The 21,452-nt window shown below is 40.1% G+C and overlaps 1 protein-coding gene across 3 annotated transcripts in view; it reads left to right on the top strand.

Annotated features, from left to right (window-relative positions):
- Positions 1-9,262: 9,262 nt before the first annotated feature.
- Positions 9,263-21,452, top strand: part of ZNF529 (zinc finger protein 529) — a 40,516-nt gene continuing 28,326 nt past the window's right edge. For all 3 annotated transcript variants that reach the window (XM_035023714.1, XM_035023716.1, XM_035023717.1), the window contains exons 1-2: positions 9,263-10,153; positions 11,255-11,314. The gene's annotated coding sequence lies outside the window, so the exon portion shown is untranslated. The remainder of the gene's footprint in view (positions 10,154-11,254; positions 11,315-21,452) is intronic.

Raw genomic sequence — 21,452 nt, 5'->3', positions numbered from 1 at the left:
CTGATATGAAGTCACCTGTTAATCTAATTTGGGCTCCCTTTTAAGTGATGAGTTCTTTTCTCTTAGTGCTTTCAAGATGTTCTTGCCTTTGCTTTCAGCATTTTTACTCTGATATGTTTGTGGATTTCTTTGTGTTCCTACTACTTTGAATTTGCTGAACTTCCTAGACACATAAATTATTTATGACTGTTAAATTAACATTCATTAACTGGAGCACAGATGCTGGTGAGTTGTGGTTCAGCAACAGAACACAAGAGAAATTGAAATAGAGAAGTATATTACTCAGAGGTCCTGGAGGAAGTACACACATGCCTTGAGAGGCCAGATGGGAAGGTCAAGGCAGAGTGCAGACAGAGAGGGTTCGCACCTGGGGCGCAGGCCTTTATTAGAGTCCATGGATGGAGTGCTTTAGGGTTCCTGGGCTGGGGACTGGATTGGTCAATACAAACCAAGAGTGGTGTTTTAGTAAGCCCCACAGGGGTCTTATCTAAGGATCACATAAGGCACACAGATGCTGGGAGGCAGGGGAGACTTGATCAGAAGGCTTTTGGAGAAATCATATCAGGAACTTCCCCTTGCTGTGACTCTGCAGGCTGCTATGTAGGGCATGTGCTTATATGAGGAGGTTAGTGTCAGTTTAAGATTTTGGCAAGCCACTTAGCCAAACAAAATGTATGCCAAAGCAGCAATACCATGGAATTGTTTAGCTAAACTCTCATGATTATTGTCAATAAATTTGGGAAGTTTTAAAGTTTTGTAATGCTTTTCTCTCCCTCTGCTTATTCTGGTATTCCCAATATGCATATGATGACACACTTCACTGGTGCCCCACATTTCTCTGAAGCTCATTTTTCCTATTTTTTCTGTCCTTCAACATGTATACTCTCTAATGACCTATCTTCAAGTTTGCTAATTCTTTCTTCTGCTAGTTCAAATATATTGTTGAGCTCTTCTAATGAAATTTTCATTTCTAGGGTTTCCATTTGGTTCTTTAAAAGAGTTTCTATCTTTATTGATAACACCTTATTTGATACAGCATTGTCACCATGCCTTTATTTCTTTAATCATGATTCCCTTTAGTTCTTTGAATATATTTATAATGGTTTCTTTGAACTCTGTGTTAAATCTGATATCTGGTTGCTCTCATAGGCAGACTCTTTTTCTTTTTGCTAATATATGGATCATACTCTGCAGTTTCTTTGCATGTTTATAAATTTTCTGTTGGCAAATAGACATTTTATTTTATTTGTTAAAGATTTTATTTATTTGAGAGAGAGAGCACAAGCGGGGAGGTGGAGGGGCAGAGGGAGAAGCAGACTCCCCACCGAGTAGAGAGCCCAGCTCAGGGCTGAGGTGGCTCAAGCCCAAAAACCTGGGATTATATCCTGAGCCAAGGGCAGATGCTTAACTGATTGAGCCATCCAGGTGCCCCATAATAGACATTTTAGATAATATATTGTTATTTCTGCATTCACCAGCTTAGGAAAATGTCAGAGGAGAATGATGTTCCCCAAAAGAGATGAAGTAGGGCCTGAACAAACCAGTTAAGGGGTGTAAATGGACCAAAGCCAAACCAAACCAAACCAAAAAAAATAAAGAGAGATTGTTTAAAAAGTAAAAAGGATACAAAGTTTGATTCTGGGAAACTAATGTTTGGTTTAAACTTGCTGAAAAGAACAACATTCATTTGGGTTTTATAAGAGAGTATCTGTTGTATATTGTATCACTTTCTTTCTGGAAATTAAAGAGGGAGGAATAGGCGAGCCAGGAATATAGAAAGGCGATCTATTGCAGCTCCAGAATCTATCAACCTTAGCTGGTGGGAAAAAGAGAGCAAGGGAAGGGGAAACAGTTTTAAATGTTTGGTCTTGTCTACTTGGCAACCTATTATTTTACTGTATTTTAGGGCTTTTTTTTTTTTTTTTTTAAGATTTTATTTATTTGACAGAGAGAGACACAGCGAGAGAGGGAACACAAGCAGGGGGAGTGGGGGAAGGAGAAGCAGGCTTCCCGCGGAGCTGGGAGCCCGATGCGGGGCTCGATCCCAGGACCCTGGGATCATGACCTGAGCCGAAGGCAGGCGCTTAACGACTGAGCCACCCAGGTGCCCCTAGGGCTTTTTGATATAAAATTTGTATATACTGTATACATAGGTATGAAAAATATCAACTGACCTTATTAGTTAAGTACCCTTCAATATGCTCCAGCCCTAGGCCAACATTAATCCTCTTTGTCTGTATATTTGCCTTTTCTGGACATCTCATATGATGGAATTATGCAACATGTGGTCCTTTGTGACTAGCTTCTTTTATTTACCATAAAGTTTTGAAGGTTCATGTTGTATATAGCACGTATCAGTATTCATTTCTTTTTATTGTATGGATATGCCAACATTTTGTTTATCCCTTCATCAGTTGATGGACATTTGGGTTGTTTCTAGTTTGGGGCTATTATGAATAACGCTACCATGAACATTCATGTACAAGGTTTTGAGTATATGCTTTTAATTCTCTTGGATATATATGGAGGAGTGGAATTGGTGGGTCATATGGTAATTCTTCCACTTTCTGAGGAGCTGTTGTGAATAATGCTGCTATGAACATATGTGCATGTTTTGTGTGAACATATGTTTTCATTTCTCTTGAGTATATACATGGGACTAGAATTGTGGATCTATGTTTAACCATTTGGAAGAACTGCTAGATTATTTTCCACAGTAACTCACCATTTTATATTCTATCCAGCATTACTCATTATCTTTATTTTTGATTATAGCTATCCTGGTGGGTGTGTAGTATTTCATTGTTATCTTGTTTTGCATTTCCCTGTTGGCTAAAGGAAGTCACAGGATTTTATTATACCTTTATGCATAAAGAAAGTAAACAGGAATCCCTTAACATAAAATCTTATAATTATTTATGGCTTTCAGTAAAACACCAATGACAGTTTAAACATTATTACAAGGGTAGCAAATAGTGAAATAAATAACTAATTAGGTTTACAGATTTAGAAGGTAAGGGAAAGGAGAATGAGGCTGATACTCATTTATTATTCTCAATTCAACACGTTATTATATCAGGTTTCTTTGAAATAAATTTTAAAACAAAAAATGGTATTAAAATCCTCTGCAGCTCCACAGGGAGAGGGTGAACATTTCCTTCATATTTTTCTAAAATTTTTTTACTATTTTTTACTATTGTTTTTACTATTTTTTTGTATATTGTATCTTTTTTACTATTTTTTTTACTATTTTTTACTCTTTTTTTTACTATTTTTTACTATTGTTTTTTTACTTTTTTTTTTTTTTTTTTTTTTTAACTATTGTTCATTAGGTGGGTCTGCATCCTTAGGCTAAGATGTTTACTTGTTTGCATTGTAAGATGAAACAGGACCAAAAAGCTCAAAATATAAGAAAATGGAAAGCAGGGGTGCCTGGGTGGCTCAGTTGTTAAGTGTCTGCCTTCGGCTCAGGTCATGATCCTGGGGTCCTGGGATCGAGTCCCACATCGGGCTCCCTGCTCAGCGGGGAGCCTGCTTCTCCCTCTGCCCACTCCCCCTGCTTGTGTTCCCTCTCTAGCTGTCTTTCTGTGTCAAATAAATAAATAAAATCTAAAAAAAAAAAAAAAGAAAATGCAGAAGATAATCTTTTAAAGACACAATATAATGTAGAGCATATAATGTTCTACAGTCAGGCAGAGATTTTATGTTCCATCTTGCACAATCCTGTCTTTGCCTGATTTCTCAGTGTTACATCTTCTGCCTCATGATGAATGTCTGAGCCACCTAAGTAACATGGCATGTAAATCAAGAAACCATATATACTCATACTCACAAGACAAAAAGGGTAAATGTAAGATGTTGCTTACAGATCCATAGTTACTGACCCATTTGGGAACTGGGCTGTGTGTATCATTAACCATCACATCCAGTAATGGATCCAGTCAGGATCCAGGCTGTCAATACCTCCTATCCCACCAAAACCCAACCTCCCCTGTTGCCACTGCTGAAGAATAAAGGAAAGAGGGCATATCAATGTGATTTAAAGTAGTTAATCAACAAGAATTCATAGTAACTCTTTTGGTGTGCATAGTGCCTTATGTTATATAATTTTCCAGGTATTTTCTTAGTTTTGGGACATACAGGTAGAAAAACACTAATTTACTGAATGACTACACTGCGGGCACTTTATATTTTTTATAAATACCCTTCATTTACAGAGAATAGCAGAGCAGCAGCACATCTTCATTTTTTATCTGAAGAGAATGAGTCTCAGTGATATTAAAGGATATACAACTAAAAATGGTTCGGGTGGGGACTGGAATCTAGATCTTTTTGACCCCAGAACTCAGGAACATTAACCTGTAACTGACTGTCTCCACATGAGCGTGGATCTGGGAATATCTGCTGGTCAGGAGGCAGCCCATTTCTACATCAAATTATACAAAAACTTCACACTCATCCTTTAGGCCCCATAAACCTCTAAAATGGGAGTAATGGGAGGGCAGGGAGTAGAAAGTAATAGGCCTGAATCTTCAACCAATTCTTCCCTTTTCTTTTCTGCAGTGAGCATTTGGGTTCATTTCCCTAAATACACAGACTGAGAAAAGCAAGGACACTGCACTTTAGCCTCAGCAACTGACCTGTTATCCTGCTGAGTCTTTATCTTCCAAGAGCTGTTGCCCAAGCCTCCTTTTAGCTCCATATCCCATCTCCCTAGTTTCTTTTTATTCAAGCTTATACTTGCTTCTTCTGTTACTTTGAATTTTACTGGATCTATCAAGTTTTCTTTATTCTTCTTTTCCCTCAACTGGATTAAAAAATAGTCTATCACTTTTAGAGGTTACCCTTAAATTTTATTTATTTATTTATTTATTTATTTATTTATTTATTTATTTATTTTTAAAAGATTTTATTTATTTGAGAGAGGGAGAGAATGAGAAACAGCATGAGAGGGAGGAGGGTCAGAGGGAGAAGCAGACTCCCCGCCGAGCAGGGAGCCCGATGCGGGACTCGATCCTAGGACTCCAGGATCATGACCTGAGCCGAAGGCAGTCGCTTAACCAACTGAGCCACCCAGGCGCCCTAAATTTTTTTTTAAAAGATTTTATTTATTTGACAGAGAGACAGCGAGAGATGGGACACAAGCAGGCTTCCCACGGAGCAGCGAGCCCAATGCGGGGCTCGATCCCAGGACCCTGGGATTATGACCTGAGCCAAAGGCAGACGCTTAACGACTGAGCCACCCAGGCGCCCCATACCCTTAAATTTTTAGTTTGTATCTTTGATTCGTAATTAGCTGGCATCTCACGAAACACCTTAGAATGTTTTAAGTACTGGGGTGCCTGGGTGGCGCAGTTGGTTAAGCGCCCAACTCTTGGTTTGGGCTCAGGTCATGATCTTGGGGTCCTGGGAATGGGCCTGCATTGGGTTCTGCGCTCAGTGTGGCCTCTGCTTGGGACTCTTTCTCCCTCTCCCCCTGCCCTTCCTCCCTGTGCTCTCTCTCTCTCTCTCTCGCAAATAAATAAATAAAATCTCAAAAAAAGAGAATGCTTTAAGTACATTCTTTCTGTTGTTATCTTGTGATTTTAATCTGTTTTGAAACATTAATTTCAAAATTACATTTTGAAACAACTTGAAACAATATTTGAATTTGAAACAAATGCAAAAATTTTGAAACAAAATTTGAAACAATTTAAAATTTAATAAAAAATTTAAAATTATTACTTAGTATATGCTTAGACTTCCCAATGTATTTACCAATTGGATCTCATTCTATCTTTCCAAATTTAATTTACTTCTTCCTAACGTACATCCTTTAGAAATTCTCCAGTGAGTGTATGAAAGAAAAAAGTGGATAGTATTAAATTTATGTCCAAAGGAAGACTTAGGACACCCTTTCTTCCTTTACTGAGATTCAAGGCCTACTCTATTCCTAGGCACTTGTCATCTCAGACCTGCTCCTCTTGTTCTTTCTCTTAAGTGCTTTGTGTATAGAAAGGCTTTCCCATCTGCTTGCTTGCTTGCTTGTTTGTTTGTTTATTTATTCATTCATTCATTTATTTATTTAAAGATTTTATTTATTTGACAGAGAGAGCATGGGGGGGGGCGGTCAGAGGGAGAAGCAGACTCCCTGCTAAGCAGGGAGCCCGATGCAGGACTTGATCCTGGGACTCCAGGATCATGACCTGAGCTGAAGGCAGTCACTTAACCAAATGAGTCACCCAAGTGCCCCCATCTGCTCTTTCAACCATAGATTACTTTCATGTCTTTGATATCTATTACTGAGTGGAGGGATATAAACAAGGCAAGGCATTCCTGGAATATGACCCAATGCAGAAACATGATCCAGAAGGGTGAGTTGGAAAAGGAAGGACACAGTGCCACATGGGATCTCCCTTCTTGCCATATACTAATATTGTATGTAACCTGATTTTACCTAGGTAACCAAGGTCTGGGGACATGAAGTCTTTCCCTTTTATGGGTTCTCCTAAGCACTCACTACTTAGACATCAAATCACTGTCTAGACAGGACAGGTTCATTCAAGGAATATAGAGTTATTTAATTCAAGAAAATATATTTACGTTTGTGGGCATGAGAAAGGAGATGCTAAGTGAAATACCCAATTGATAAGTGAACATTATTTAAAATTAGAAGAACTTGGAAAAGGCACAGGTTTATCTGGTGAGAATAAAAGGAAATGACCAGTTTTGTGAAGGGGAATCATATCTCTAGGAAGTTTCAAGATGGGAAAATGCTCATATATGCTAGAGGGAAAAAGAATATTTCAGAAAAGAGAGAAGAAACATCATCTTACCTGAGGCATTGCTTTAAGATTTTCAAGAGAGGACCTTTTATTCTTTTGGATTCTTTGTTAGAAAAGTGAACAGGGGAGAGAAAAGAGAGGTAAAAGAAGCAATGTTAAACCCTACTTACCATAGAGTTTCCATAATAACTTGGTTAAATCTGCCTAGTTAAGTAGTAAACATTTACTATTAAGTATTAATTATCATTGTATTAAATATTAACTATTCAGTAATACAGGTTTGAGTAATAGAGAAGAAACTGATTATGTACTTTTCTGCACTGCAGGCTCCAGTCACATGGAATAAATTTTTCCTTTAAATGAAGTTTCAAATATTAATTTTTACAGTAAATATTTTTATCAGAGAATAAGACTGTGATTAGAAGTATTTCAGGGTATTTAGAGTGTCTGAAAAAGTTATTAAATCACCATGATTTCATCTAGGAAAAGGGGGGGGAACCTGTCAAATCTGTTAAAAGAAGTACATAGAGATAAAAAGTATTTTTCTTTTGTGCTACCTACTGAATCCTGGTCATTTCTTTTTTAAAAAATTTTCCTGCTTGGGGCGCCTGGGTGGCTCAGTTGGTTAAGCGGCTGCCTTCGGCTCAGGTCACAATCCCAGGGTCCTGGGATTGAGCCCCACGTCGGGCTCCCTGCTCAGTGGAGAGCCTGCTTCTCCCTCTCCCTCTGCCTGCTGCTCCCCCTGCTTGTGCTCTCTCTCCCTCTGTGTCAAATAGATAAAATCTAAAAAAAAAAAAAAATTTTCCTGCTCAGTTCAAGACATTAGGATTATTTAATATGGTGTTCCTAGTATGTGATCCTATTATCTGTAATTTTACCTCTTCTCAATTCTTTTTTAAAAAAATATGTGTTAAGTTTAATGTTTACAATGTGATGATTTTATTTTTTATTTTTTTTATTCACAACTTTTTTTTTTTAAGATTTTATTTATTTATTTGAGAGAGAGAGAATGAGAGAGAGCACATGAGAGGGGGGAGGGTCAGAGGGAGAAGCAGACTCCCCGCCGAGCAGGGAGCCCGATGCAGGACTCGATCCCAGGACTCCAGGATCATGACCTGAGCCGAAGGCAGTCGCTTAACCAACCGAGCCACCCAGGCGCCCTATTATTTTTTTAAATGTAGAGTTTGTCACAAACAGATTTTTTTTTTAAGATTTCATTTATTTGTCAGAGAGAACAAGCAGGAGAAGCAGCAGGCAGAGGGAGAAGCAGGCTCCCCACAGAGCAAGAAGCCCGATGTGGGACTTGATGATTTTAAACATGTATATATTATGAAATGATTACCACCATAAGGTTGGTTAACACCTCCATCCTCTCATATAATTACCTTTCTTATTTTTGTGGTGATAATGCTTAAGATTTAATCTCTTAACAACTTTCAAGTACATAATACACAGTATTGTTAATTATAGTCACCATACTGTACATTAGGTTCTCTAGAAATTACTCATTTTTTGTATTCTTTGACCGATATCTACATTTCTTCTACCCTCCTAACCCCTTGGCAATTACCATTCTACTCTCTATTTCAATTAATTTGGTTTTTTAGATTTCACATGTAAGGGAGATCATACAATATTTGTCTTTCTCTGACTTTCACTTAGCATATGCCCTCAAGGTCCATCCATGTTGTCACAAAAGGTATGATGTACTTCATTTTAAAGGCTGAATAATATTCCATTACATATATATATACACATTTTCTTCATTCATTCATCCATCAGTGGACACTTAGATTACTTCCATGTCTTGGCTGTTGTGAAGAATGCTACAGTGAGTATGGGACTGCAGATATTTCTTCGATATCCTCATTTCCTCTGGATATCTCTATACTGCTATTTTACTTGATTAGAAACAGTCATAATTCTGGAAGCAGAATCAAAATGACACATACCTAAAGACACAGCGCTTCCCAATTATTCATTAATACCACTTACATAGTGATCTAATTTCATAGTCATCGTGGAATACACAAAATCATGATAAATAAGAGTTTGTACAGACACAGTTTCCTATATCTCATCCATTTTACAAAACCACAAACCCATGGACCTTACATGACATTCATAACTCCACTAAGCCCATCTCAAAATTCCATACAAGAATACCAAATCGATCTTGGAAACCACTTACTGAATAGTCACATTGAGTCTCAAACACAAGTCACTAATCATTCTGCAAGGTTTATCAACTTCTTAGAAAGTTAAATATAAACTGACCTATTACCCAGCATTTTTTTCTTTTAGGTATTTCCCCAGGAGAAATGGAAACATGTCAGCTTTATTCGTAACATAGAAAACCTGGAAATACAACAAATGTTCACCAAGAGAAAAATGAATAAACAAATTGTGGCATATTCACACAATTGAATGCTGTCCATAAATAAAAAGAATGAGCTACACAACATTAATAAAGCTTACAAAACTAGGATGTGCAAAAGGAGACATATGTAATTGCAGAACTGACAAAACTAAATTACGGCGACGTATCTCAGAACGATGGCTGTCTGTCGTGAGACTGACTGGAAAAGGACACCAGAGAACTTCCTGGCAGTGACAGTATAAAACCCGCACCAGGGCAGGCATACACATACTGAGCATCTGCTCAGTGCCAGATGCCATTCTAGGTGCTGCGGCTTTCTCAAGGGGCAAGAGTGACAACAAAACTCGTCACCCTCTGGTTCACGACCACGGACCTGGGGTCCCGCACATACAGGCCTGAGTGAAGAGAAACCTCGACAGGCACCGGCTCCCGGTTCTCGCCTCAGCCATTTCCGCCCAACCTGCGGTACCCGCTTCAGCCCTTCTTGGCCCGACCGCCCTCAGCACGGATTTCTGATTCCCTCCTTGGTCCTCCTCGACCAGGTTCCTGATTCCCTCTTTTCTCCTCAACGCTCCGGGTTTGGGGATTCCGGTTCTCAGCCGGTCCTCCCGACGCAGGCTTCTTCTGTCTTCCTCCTCGCCCCGCCTCCGGTAGGCTTGCGCTTCCCTTTTCCTTCTTTCCCCCGCCCAGGTTTCCAATTTCTTCCTTGGCGGGGCTCTAGTTCAACTCAGGAACCCTCGCTCCCAAAAAATCATCACCCGGCTCTTCGGCGTCTGGAGAACCGCCAGCGGCAACCCTCCTCCGCGCCGGAGGAGCGACCCGCGCACCCTGGAACTCCCAGGAGTCTCCGGGGCGTGGCGGGACTTTGCGACCGCTGCCCTCCCCGCTGCGCTCGAAAACCTGGACATTTTCAGTGTTGGACTACGTTTCCCACAGGCCCCAGGGCGACGAATGAACTTCGACTTTTGGTTCCCCTTCCGGTATCGTCGTGCTTATTGGGGCATGCCTGGTGAGTTGAGGTGACCCAGGTCGGGTTGCGGGAGGGGCTCGCGGTGTGGAGGCCCTAAGCTCCGGGGGCTGGGGGTGGGGCAGGTGGAGCCAAGGGTCTCGCCCCGGTGTTTGCGTGAACCCCGGACGACGTTGGTTTCCGGTGCTTTGTGACGAGTTTATTGTGGGGTGTTAATGCACGCGCGTGCATGCGTGTGAGTGAGAGTGTGTGACGGGCCCTGGAGTGCCCAGACTGGTATACTATTGGGCTAGTGGGACTATCAGTACATTGCCTACGGTGATGTGGGTATCTGGTACTGTGACCGAGTAATCCTCTGACAGCTCGGTTGTACTGACTGCTAAGTTTGAACTAAGTGGGTGTGGGTTTTTGTTTTCCCCAGTAAACCTGTAGGAGTTTGAAGTTTTTTTGTTTTTTTTTTCAATGAGCTTATAAGAGCGTGTAAAAAAATATATATATATTATATATATATTACATTTTACATATAAGTATATATATCATCTTTTCCCCAGTACCCAGCCTGGTGCTTAACACAGAGGGAACATTGGTGAAGTGAGTGTTGCCCACCCAGGGTCCACTCTAAGTTCCATGGTTCCTTGGAACGCGTTTCCCTGAATTCTCTTTTCTTACACTCTAGGGCCAGTTTGATCTAGCTATAGAGAAATAGACATCAGAGGGGAAGTCATTGATGTCAGGCCTACAATGAAAGTTCCAAGCAGGAAAGTACACCTCAGTCATGGGATGAGAATTTAGGCTTGCACTTGACTTCAGGACTAACTTCTGGGAATACATGAGGGGAGTGTCACAGGGTAAAGGATTTCTTCTTTGGCGAACCTCTTTTGGATACACTCTGGAGGGCATTTACATGTTTCAGAACCACACGTGTGCCCCCTAGAAACTGCTGTGAACTTACTTAGATTCCAGCGCTGGTTGTAGGTGATGCTGACCTTTTTCTCTGATACTGGTAAAAGTCAGCAGTATCCTAGTTACCTCTTACTTCCACCTGGATGTATTTGTGATGGGTAATGGGTTATGTCTGATGGTGGACAGTGTGTTCTTATTTAGCCTGTCCAGAGTCTCAAGAGTTTCTTCTTGGTCCTATAGTTCTGCAAGAGAAGCCCCCTGAAGTGGAGGAGAGAGTTGCCACTTAAAAGCCCATTCAAGGTCAGTTCATGTTTACTTTTTGTTCTGTCATGTAAATTTGTTTTACAGAACATTAAATATTTGCTGTCGTTCTAAATTGTAAGACCTAATTGTGAGCTGTCCATTTACCTGGTCCTCGGGTTACCCCTTCCCAATTAATAACAGCACCATAGGGATGGGTCCCCATCTCTTCCAATGCCTTTCCAAATACCCTTTTTCTTCCCAGTTAATATTCACATTGCTTTGGTAATTATTCAGTTTCCCCATGTGCTCTTTTCTTTCCAAAGGATGGTACAGAAATAGAACTAGTTGAACTCTTCAAGGATAAACTAAGGACTTATTTTAGAATGTGTTTTGTCAAGGAAGAGACTAGTGGTTAGGTAGAATAAAACACCACATACCTTTGATTTTATTCAGAGACTTGATTTTCAAACAAAGCAAGGTAGGAAATGGTTTGATTGATTTCAGTCAGTAAGACATTTTAGGAGTAGGAATATGGTTGGAGTTTTGTGAAGAGAGGTCTTTGTGAACAAGGGCAGGGAGTTTTTCCTGAAGAGTCCATGAGGAGATTTGAATGGTGACTAAGTCTTGAGATTTGGCAGTATGACTCTCTTTGAGACCGTATAGTGGTACAGACTGTGAGAGGCAGCATGATATAATGGTAATTGAGTCTAAAGCAGCACCTTCTGATGGAAATACAATGTAAGCCACTTGTGTAATTTATTTTTTTATTTTTTATTTATTTTATCCTTAAAATGAGGCCTTTATTTTTTTTTAATTTTTTAAATTAACATACAATGTATTATTTGTTTCAGGGGTACAGGTCTGTGATTCATCAGTCTTAGACAATTCACAGTGCTCACCATAGTGCATCACTCAGCCACCCCATCCTTCCCACCCCCCTCCACTCCAGCAACCCTCAGTTTGTTTCCTGAAATTAATAGTCTCTTATGGTTTGTCTCTCTCTCTGGTTTCGTCTTGTTTCATTTTTTCCTCCCTTCCCCTATGATCCTCTGTCTTGTTTCTTAAAGTCCTCATATCAGTGAGATCACATGATACTTATCTTTCTCTGATAGACTTATTTTGCTTAGCATAATACCCTCTAGTTCCATCCACATTGTTGCAAATGGCAAGATTTCATTTTTTTTTTGATGGCTGCATAATATTCCATTGTAAAATATACCACATCTTCTTTATCCATTCATCTGTTGATGGACATCTAGGCTCTTCCCATAGTTTGGCTATTGTGGACATTGCTGCTATAAACATTGGGGTGCATATGCCCCTTCAGATCATTACATTTGTATCTTTGGGGTAAATACCCAGTAGTGCAATTGCTGGAGTTGTAGGGTAGCTCTATTTTCAACTTTTTGAGGAACCTCCATACTGTTTTCCAGAGTTAGCCACTTGCATAATTTAAAAATTTCTTTTGCAGGGCGCCTGGGTGGCTCAGTTGGTTAAGCGACTGCCTTCGGCTCAGGTCATGATCCTGGAGTCCCGGGATCGAGTCCCGCATCAGGCTCCCTGCTCGGCAGGGAGTCTGCTTCTCCCTCTGACCTTCCTCCTTCTCATGTGCTTCTCTCTCTCTCTCTCTCTCTTTCTCTCTCTCAAATAAGTAAATAAATAAAATCTTTAAAAAAAAAATTCTTTTGCACACATTTTAAAAAGTTAAAAGGAACAGTCAAAATTAAGCTGGATAATACATTTTTATTTTAATTTTTTTATTTTAACCAATGTATCTAAAATATTTCAACATGTAATAATATAAATAAGTTGAAATATTTTATTTATTTATTTTTAAAGATTTTATTTATTTATTCGACAGAGCACAAGTAGGCAGAGTGGCAGGCAGAGGGAGAGGGAGAAGCAGGCTCTCCGCTGAGCAGGGAGCTGGACATGGGGCTCAATCCCAGGACCCCAGGATCATGGCCTGAACCGAAGGCAGCCGCTTAACCAACTGAGCCACCAGGCGCCCCAAGTTGAAATATTTTACATTCCTATTTCATACTAAGTTTTCAAGATCTGCTACATATTTTACTGTTATAGCACTTCTCAGTTTGCTAAACTTTCAGTGGTTATGGTGAAAAGAATAAAATTGTGTTTAACTGAAAAACATTTTATATTGCTTTTGTATTTGAATTAAAAATTAAAATAAAATTGAAAATTCAGTTCCTTGTTCAGTCTAGCCACATTTCAAGGAGGTCAGTAGTTATTAATCTTTACGTTTTATAATCTTTTGTTGTAAGTGTAGATAATGATCATATTAATGCCTTACAGTTTTTATAAGGATTGTACACATTAATCTGGGCACAGCCCTAGAGCACTTAATAACAGCCATGCACTTAACAAATCCTCAAGAAACAAAACTGTTGTTATGTGAAGATTCAAGAAACAAAACTGTTATGTGAAGATTCTAAGTATTCACCATAAATTTTCTAAAAATCAAGAACAATGAAGATATAAAATTTATTTTGATGAGTATTTAAAAGGAATCTTTGAAAATCAGATTTGCTAACATCCTAGAGTAGAACTTCTTAACCTAGGGATGCCTGGGTGGCTCAGTTGGTTAAGGGAATGATGCCTTTGGCTTAGGTCATGATCCCAAGGAGCGTGGGGCTCCCTGCTCAGCGGGGAGTCTGCTTCTCCCTTTCCCTCTGCCTCTCCCCCCAGCTCCTGTTCATGCTCTCTCTCAAAAGTAAATTGAAAACAAACAAAAAACACAGCAACCTTCTTAACCTAAGGTAAATTGACTCCCATTTTAGTTCTCACAGGGACCACAAATCTCTTGAAAGTCTATTCAAAATCATTCTATATAATGCCTAACATTTTTTATTTTGGGGGGTTGTTTTGTTTACAGAATATCTTGAATTTCATGGGGTTACATGAAACATACGTGAAAGCTTAAAAACTAAGTTAATCACATTACATAAATGTGATGTAATACCATACAGGTAAGAGAAACTATGTAGTCTTAAAAAAGGAAAATGACTGACATTAATATTATATAATATATTTACATAAGAAAAAGAATACTCCAAATTATTAGTATTGTATATGAATCAGTTTTACTAAGATTGCATTTGTAAGCAATCTTGCAAGAAAATATCTAAAAGGAACAGAAGGAGAAAGGGTTTCATGTGTAGTTGAAGTACGAAGTTTTGATCCATAATCTTGGGTGAAAGCAATCTACCTTGATGTCAGCTACTTCTCTTCCTTGTTAATTTGATTTATAAATCTCCAGCATCTGTATGAGATCAGGTGTCATGTGGAACCTTCTTTGGTTGTGTGATATGTACCCAAGGCTCAATACCTTCTAGTTTTGCAGCAGTGTCAGTCAGTGGTCAGGAGCACTTGATAAGTAAGGCCCTCTTTACAACTGGCTCAAGGGCTGTCTTTTTCTGATGATTGTTGCAGAATACCCAGTTACCAGGCTCTATACTGACCAACCACACCCTTTGAACTGGGATCCAGGAAGCTTCTTTACGTGTTGATGATAAACTTGAGCATAAGACATTAGAGACTTAGGGTAGCAGGTCATACTAGCATGAGACAATAAAGCATCAGCAGAAGGTTATATAATGCTGGAATTTCAAGAAGTTTGTAAGGCTCATAGGATTTGTCCAATGAAGTGGGTGCCTTAATCACTGCAGATCGTGGAATGTATACCCCAAGTGGGAAACACACTTGTTAATATTTTTCTTTGCTACTTTGAAGCCTTGTGACATGTGAAGGCTTTAAGAGAAAACATATGTACAATAACAATCCATACTGAGTGGCAGCTGAATGAATAATTGCAGGTGTTCAGAGGGTCCAGAGGGAGGGGATCTCAGGCCCCTGGGGACAAGAATAGTTTTTCCAGGATTATGGACCTGACAGATGAGGCATTGGCAGATTATTTTTGCAATTTTGCAGATGTCTCCCCACCAATGTCTTACTTACAATGAGTCATCCTAAATGCACTATGGTAGGTAAAGGAAAGCAAAAGACAAAATACAGGGTTTGTCAAGGAGTGGGGAAAAACCAAATAGCTGTTTTGGGTTTCCCATACCACTAACTGTTCCTTTAATTTCCAGCCATTGTTTACCCATCTTGATTTCTTTGATTTCAGAGGAAACTGTTGCTGTTACAAGTACATCAGGATGGCAAAAGTATGGCAATGAGGGGCCATTTTTGCAAAAGCAGAATTGACTTTATCCATGTGTGTCTTAATCTTTATGATTGTGCTGCTGCTATCTTTGATGAAAGCCAGCTTGATCACATATTAAAATTTCTTTCCAAAGATTCTTTTCTGACAAATCTACTACTTTCTTTTTTACATTTAGATATTGCCTTATGTTTTCCCTCTTTAACTAACCAGCCTCACTTTAGGACAAAATTACTTTCTTTTCCTTAACAAAAATGTATTTCCATTCCTCATGCTTTTTCTTAGCAAAACCACACATCTTTCTTTGCATAGAGTTGTTTCCCTTATTCTTTTCAGTAGTCTTAATTATATTTATTAGCATTCTTAACTCTTAGAAACCTTAATTTCTAGTGAAAATTAAGTAGTAAGCAAATGTGAACTGTCTGGTATATCAGCAATCTAGATTTGCAAATTTATGAACATATCACATAAATTCTAGAGGCATACGCTTTTGTGTTTCATGCTTTTCATACTCTTACTTATGGTCTTTCCTTTCCACTCAAAGATTCCCTTTAATATTTCTTAAAGGGCTGGTTTAGTGGTCATGAACTGCTTTCGTTTTTGTTTGTCTGAGAAACTCTGTCTCTCTATTCTGAATGATAGCCTTGCTAGGTATTCTTGGCTGCAGATTTTTTCCCTTTCTGCATTTTGAATATCATGCCACACTGCAATGTTTCTTTTTTTTTTTTTAAGATTTTATTTATTTATTTATTAGAGAGAGAGAGAGAGAAACAGCATGAGACGGGAGAGGGTCAGAGGGAGAAGCAGGCTCCCCGCTGAGCCGGGAGCCCGATGTGGGACTTGATCCCAGGACTCTGGGACCATGACCTGAGCCGAAGGCAGTTGCTTAACCAACTGAGCCACCCAGGCGCCCCACACTGCAATGTTTCTGCTGAAAAATCCACTGATAGCCTTATGTATGTATATACAATTACCCTTGTATGTAATTGTCATCTTTTCTCTTGCTGCTTTTAAACTTTATCACTACTTTTTGCCATTTTAATTACTATGTGTCTTGGTGTGAATCTCCTTGTGGTGATTTTGTTGGGGGATCTCTGTGCCTCCTAGATCTGGATATCTGTTTCCTTCCCGAGATTAGGGAAGTTTTCAGATACTGTTTCTTCAAATAAATTTTCTGCCCCATGTTCTCTTCTTCTGCGATTCCTATAATGTGAATGTTATTACGCTTGGTGGAGTTGCTGAGATCCCTTGTCTATTCTCATTTTGCATAATTTTTTCTCTCACTTGCTTAGCTTGATTTCTTTTCCTTTACTCTGTCTTCCAGGTCATTAATTCGTTCCTCTGCTTCCTCTAGCCTACTATTTATTCCATCAAGTGTATTTTCAATTTCAATTATTGTGTTTTTCATCTCTGATTGGTTCTTTTTTATCTCTGTATTAAGAGTCTCGTTGAGGTCCTGCATGCTTCTCAAGTGCAGTGAATCTCTATGATCCTTACTTTAAATTTACTATCAGGCATATTACTTACCTCCATTTTGCTTAGGTTTATTGCTATACTTTTTTTTGGTTCTTTCATTTGGGACATATTCCTCTGTGGGCTCATTTTATCCCTCTGTGTTGGTTTTGTGTGTGATGAAAGTCAGCTGTGTCGCTTTCTCTTGAAAGTAGTGGGTGCAGCATAAGCACTTTTAACAAAGCGGTGCTGGTCGTCTTCCACAGAGACTTGCAGCCATGGTATAGACCAGGGCAGCTGGACCGCTCTGAAGAGTCACTCAGGTCAGGGGTGCCATTGTACCAGGGTGCCCACATCCTCCACAAGAGGTCAAAAGATGCGGTATTGGCAAGGTTTGCACCAGTCTTCTTGGGGAGGGGCCCCACAGAGCAGGGACTGAGACAGGCCTGGCCGGCGGGGCGGGGGAGAGGGTAGCAGGCCATGGCATAAGCAAATTAGGTAGCAAATGCCTGCACTGCCCGGGTCCCCACAGTGCTGGGCCCAGGGGAGGGATGCTGTTATCTGCCAGCTCTTTGTTCCTGGAAAAGTCCCTCCATGAACTCTGAGATTAATTAATAACTTACTCTCCCTCGTGTATTGCCCAGGCCTTTCTCAAACTGCTGCTTCTAAGCTGTACTTCAGTGGGCTGTCTGTTGTACTGACTCTAATTTAAGGACAGGGACTCAGCTTCATATCACCCTCTGGCTTTTCCCAGTGCTGAGCTTGCTGATTTTTAAAGTTCCAGGCTTTAAGTACTACTGGTTGTAAGAACTCATGAAATTTGGCCCCCTGACTTTCAAAGCCAAATGTTGTGGGGATTCATCTTCCCTGTTCAGGATCCCTGGTGTGATAGTCTGTTTCTTGCCTTTCTGTGCATCTGCAGCTCCCTCCTTCCAGCATCTGTCCTGCAGGGTTTAGCTTCCACTGCAACTCTGCCTTTCCTGCCATCTTCAGTGTGGCCTCTTCTCTACATTTAGTTGTGGAGTTTGTTCTGCCAATGGTCAGGTCATTTTCAGGGTTATTTGCACTGATGTATGACCTAGTTGTATCTGTGGGATGAGATGAGATTAGGATCCTCCTACTCCACCATCTTTTCTGGAAGTCTTCCCCAAGCTGTTACTTTTTTGTTGACAGATTTTGTAAGAGATAATATGAACTTACTTGGCTAGTAAACTCAGGTAGAATAAAAGTTTTATATTTAATGCTATCTTTAAAGACATGCCTGTTTTAATTAAACATCAACCTTAAATTAGCTTTCAAATAGAATATTTCCTCAGATAACATAAACTTGAAAAGCTTTTAGGTTAGTTTCTATCTTTCTGAGTGTTACAGAATGGCCTATACTTTCAGGCGCTTCACTTGAATAGGGCTTTTACAAATTAATTTTAGTGATACCATCTGGAGGTAGAATATCTCATATACATCCATATACATTTACAACTGTATATGGGCATAGACACAGACACACAGATGCAAAGACCATATAGTTACTAATATTTGTGGAGAAGATTTTTAAGATTTGTTTTTGTCCCTGGAATTAATCTTAAAGAGGTTGTACCAAATTTGGGTACAAGAGTCCTTTTAGCAGTTTTTGTTTTTGTTTTTGTTTTTAAGATTTTGTTTATTTATTTGACACAGAGAGACACAGCGAGGGAGGGAACATAAGCAGGGGGAGTGGGAGAGGGAGAAGCAGGCTTCCCGCAGAGCAGCGAGCCTGATGTGGGGCTCGATCCCAGGACCCTGGGATCATGACCTGAGCCGAAGGCAGACGCTTAACGACTTAGCCATCCAGGCGCCACCAGCAGTTTGTATTTTTAAAAGGCCTCTTTCCCTTTTTCTTTCTTTTAATCTCAGGTTTACATTTCAAAGGTATGATAAGAGATGTAACTTCTAGGGACAGAGAAAGAATATAAGTGCTTCCAAGAAGGACTTTGGTTTCCTAAGGCCAATAATTTACAAGCCTTTTGAGATAAACAAGGGAAGTTTTGGAATCGGTAAAGGATTAGGTGAATTTTGAATTGCCTTTAAAGCTGACTTTTGGGGCGCCTGGGTGGTTCAGTCAGTTAAGCGTCTGCCTTCGGCTCAGATCATGATACCAGGGTCCTGGGATCAAGCCCTGCATCCGGCTCCCTGCTCAGCAGGGAGTCTGCTTCTCCCTCTCCCTATACCCCTCTCCCCTGCTCGTGCTCTCTCTCACTTGCTCTCTCTCTCCCAAATAAATAAAATCTTAAAAAAAAAATAAAGTTGACTTTTGCTGTGCAAAGGATTTGTAAGGATAGTTGCTCTCAATTGAGAGAATTGGGTTGTAACTTAAATCAACATTATAGGTTGATCCACCTATCCAACTATATTATCCTCAGTTTGCTTCTTTCTTTATGGGTAGATCTAATTTTAAATATTTCTGGCAGTCTGGGCGCCTGGGTGGCTCAGTTGGTTAAGCGACTGCCCTCGGCTCAGGTCATGATCCCAGAGACCCGGGATCAAGTCCCACATCAGGCTCCCTGCTCAGCAGGGAGTCTGCTTCTCCCTCTGACCCTCCTCCCTCTCATGCTCTCTGTCTCTCATTCTCTCTCTCGCAAATAAATAAAATCTTAAAAAAAAAAAAAAATTTAAATATTTCTGGCAGTCTGAATAAGCTGTCTTGGGTCTAAGATGGGTCCCCAAAGAGCATGTAAAGGATATTACCTTCCCAAAATCCAGAGTTACTCCCAAAGATAGCCAATAGTAAGAACCAACAAACTGCGCATCCCAGACAGGCAGAAAGCCAAACCCAGTCACACACAACTAGATAAGCAAGAAGGCAGCAGCTATCCCTAGGAGACAGAGGATCAATATAGTGGATTTGGATTTGGAAAGGAAGAGAAAATGTGAAATTTTATTTTCCTTTGAACTTGGCATTACAGATAGTGATTCAGAAGAACTGATTATGGTAAGAATTTTCTTTACTGGCTTCTGCCAGTTTTTCTAGGATCCACTCTGCAGTCTCTGATATTTATCAGAGTTTCCCCTTGGCTGTTTAAAGGAAAATGTGGAAGTTTACCAGAAAATCCCTCAGTTTTGTCAACTTGGGGAGGGGCCCTCCTTTGAAGGTGGTATGGGGATGCCTGTGAGGCCATTAACTTGGCAGACTTTTGTTTATGGTTATGTAGTCTTCAGAGTGGATAACAATTCAGAAGATTAGTAGAATGAGTACTCAAAGGAGGATAGAGAGGAGCAGTAGGAGTTATGTCTTATAGTCTTTTGTTGTAGATACCTCTTACATATTTAATTTTTCTCCAGCCTTCTTCAGCCTAATCTTTTAATGACACTATTTTGGAATTTTTAAACCTTTGGAGGCTTCTGCTTGCCAATTCTAATTTGGGAAGCCTTGCTTTCAAGTGCACTTAAATGATCTTACCCAGTTGGATTGTTTCCTGTCATGACCATGGTATTTCTACATTGTATTTCCCATGAGGGCTGACAGCAGTTCGATAGGACCCTAACCACAAATGGAATTAACCCACATTTCTGCCTAGCCACGTCTAGTTGCAAATGGGGTACAACTCACATTTCTATCCAGCCTTAGCCTGGGCCCCCAACTTGATGGTTACCAAGCCAAATTCTTTAGGACACAAAACAAGCAGGTAGATTTTTATAGCTTCCAGGACCATAGATCTTAGATATAAAATAAGTGTCTGGGGCGCCTGGGTGGCTCAGTCGGTTAAGCGTCTGCCTTCGGTTCAGGTCATGATCCCCAGATCCTGGGATTGAGCCCCACATCAGTCTCTCTACTCAGCAGGGAGCCTGCTTCTCCTTCTCCCTCTGCCTGTTGCTCTCCCTGCTTGTGTTCTCTCTCTCTCTCTCTGTCAAATAAATAAATAAAATCTTACAAGCAAGTGTGCCAGAAGGTGGAATGCTTAACTCTTTGGAATTTAAAGATCCCATTAACTAAGCCTTTATTTCCATAAACAAGACAAACAAGTGTGCATGTAACCAACATTGCATCATTACCAACAGTAACCAAGAGATGTCATTGTGGGCTGACCAAGAGAGAGTTGTGTGTACCACCAGGAATTTCCAGTATGGACTAAACCAGCAGACTCCATTAATGGAGACTGCATATTAGAAATGGAGAAAGGTAGTAAATGGGGACTGTGGACTGGAACTGGGGAAGGGATTCCAACATGGAATTGCAGACTGAACCAAGGGCTAAGAAATAGTGCTGTTAGAGCCTCCTGTCAGTCTAGACTGACCTGTTCAACCTGGACTAAAAGCCAATTAGATCGGTAGCTCAAACGCAAAAAGAGCAGAGCTCAAACTAAGAGGGGGCTTAACCAGCAGGCTTTGGAAACGGCAAGACAGTGAATTTAGAAGGGTTCAAGGGCTGCCACACTTGTGTTCCTCATTTTCCCCAAATGCCAGTAGTTCTCTTTGGACTCTACTGCTGCCACCAGATGTGTTAAAAAAACAAAATTCAGACAAGTAAACCTGAAGATTTAATTGGCTTTGTTGAACAATTCATGAATCAGGCAGCATTCCATCTAG

The sequence above is a fragment of the Mirounga leonina genome, unplaced genomic scaffold (assembly GCF_011800145.1).
Source record: "Mirounga leonina isolate KUSES-001 unplaced genomic scaffold, KU_Mleo_1.0 Mir_177, whole genome shotgun sequence".
Classification (NCBI taxonomy): Eukaryota; Metazoa; Chordata; class Mammalia; order Carnivora; family Phocidae; genus Mirounga; species Mirounga leonina.
Note: the sequence above shows the minus strand (reverse complement) of the source record. Positions and strands in the feature narration are given on the sequence as shown.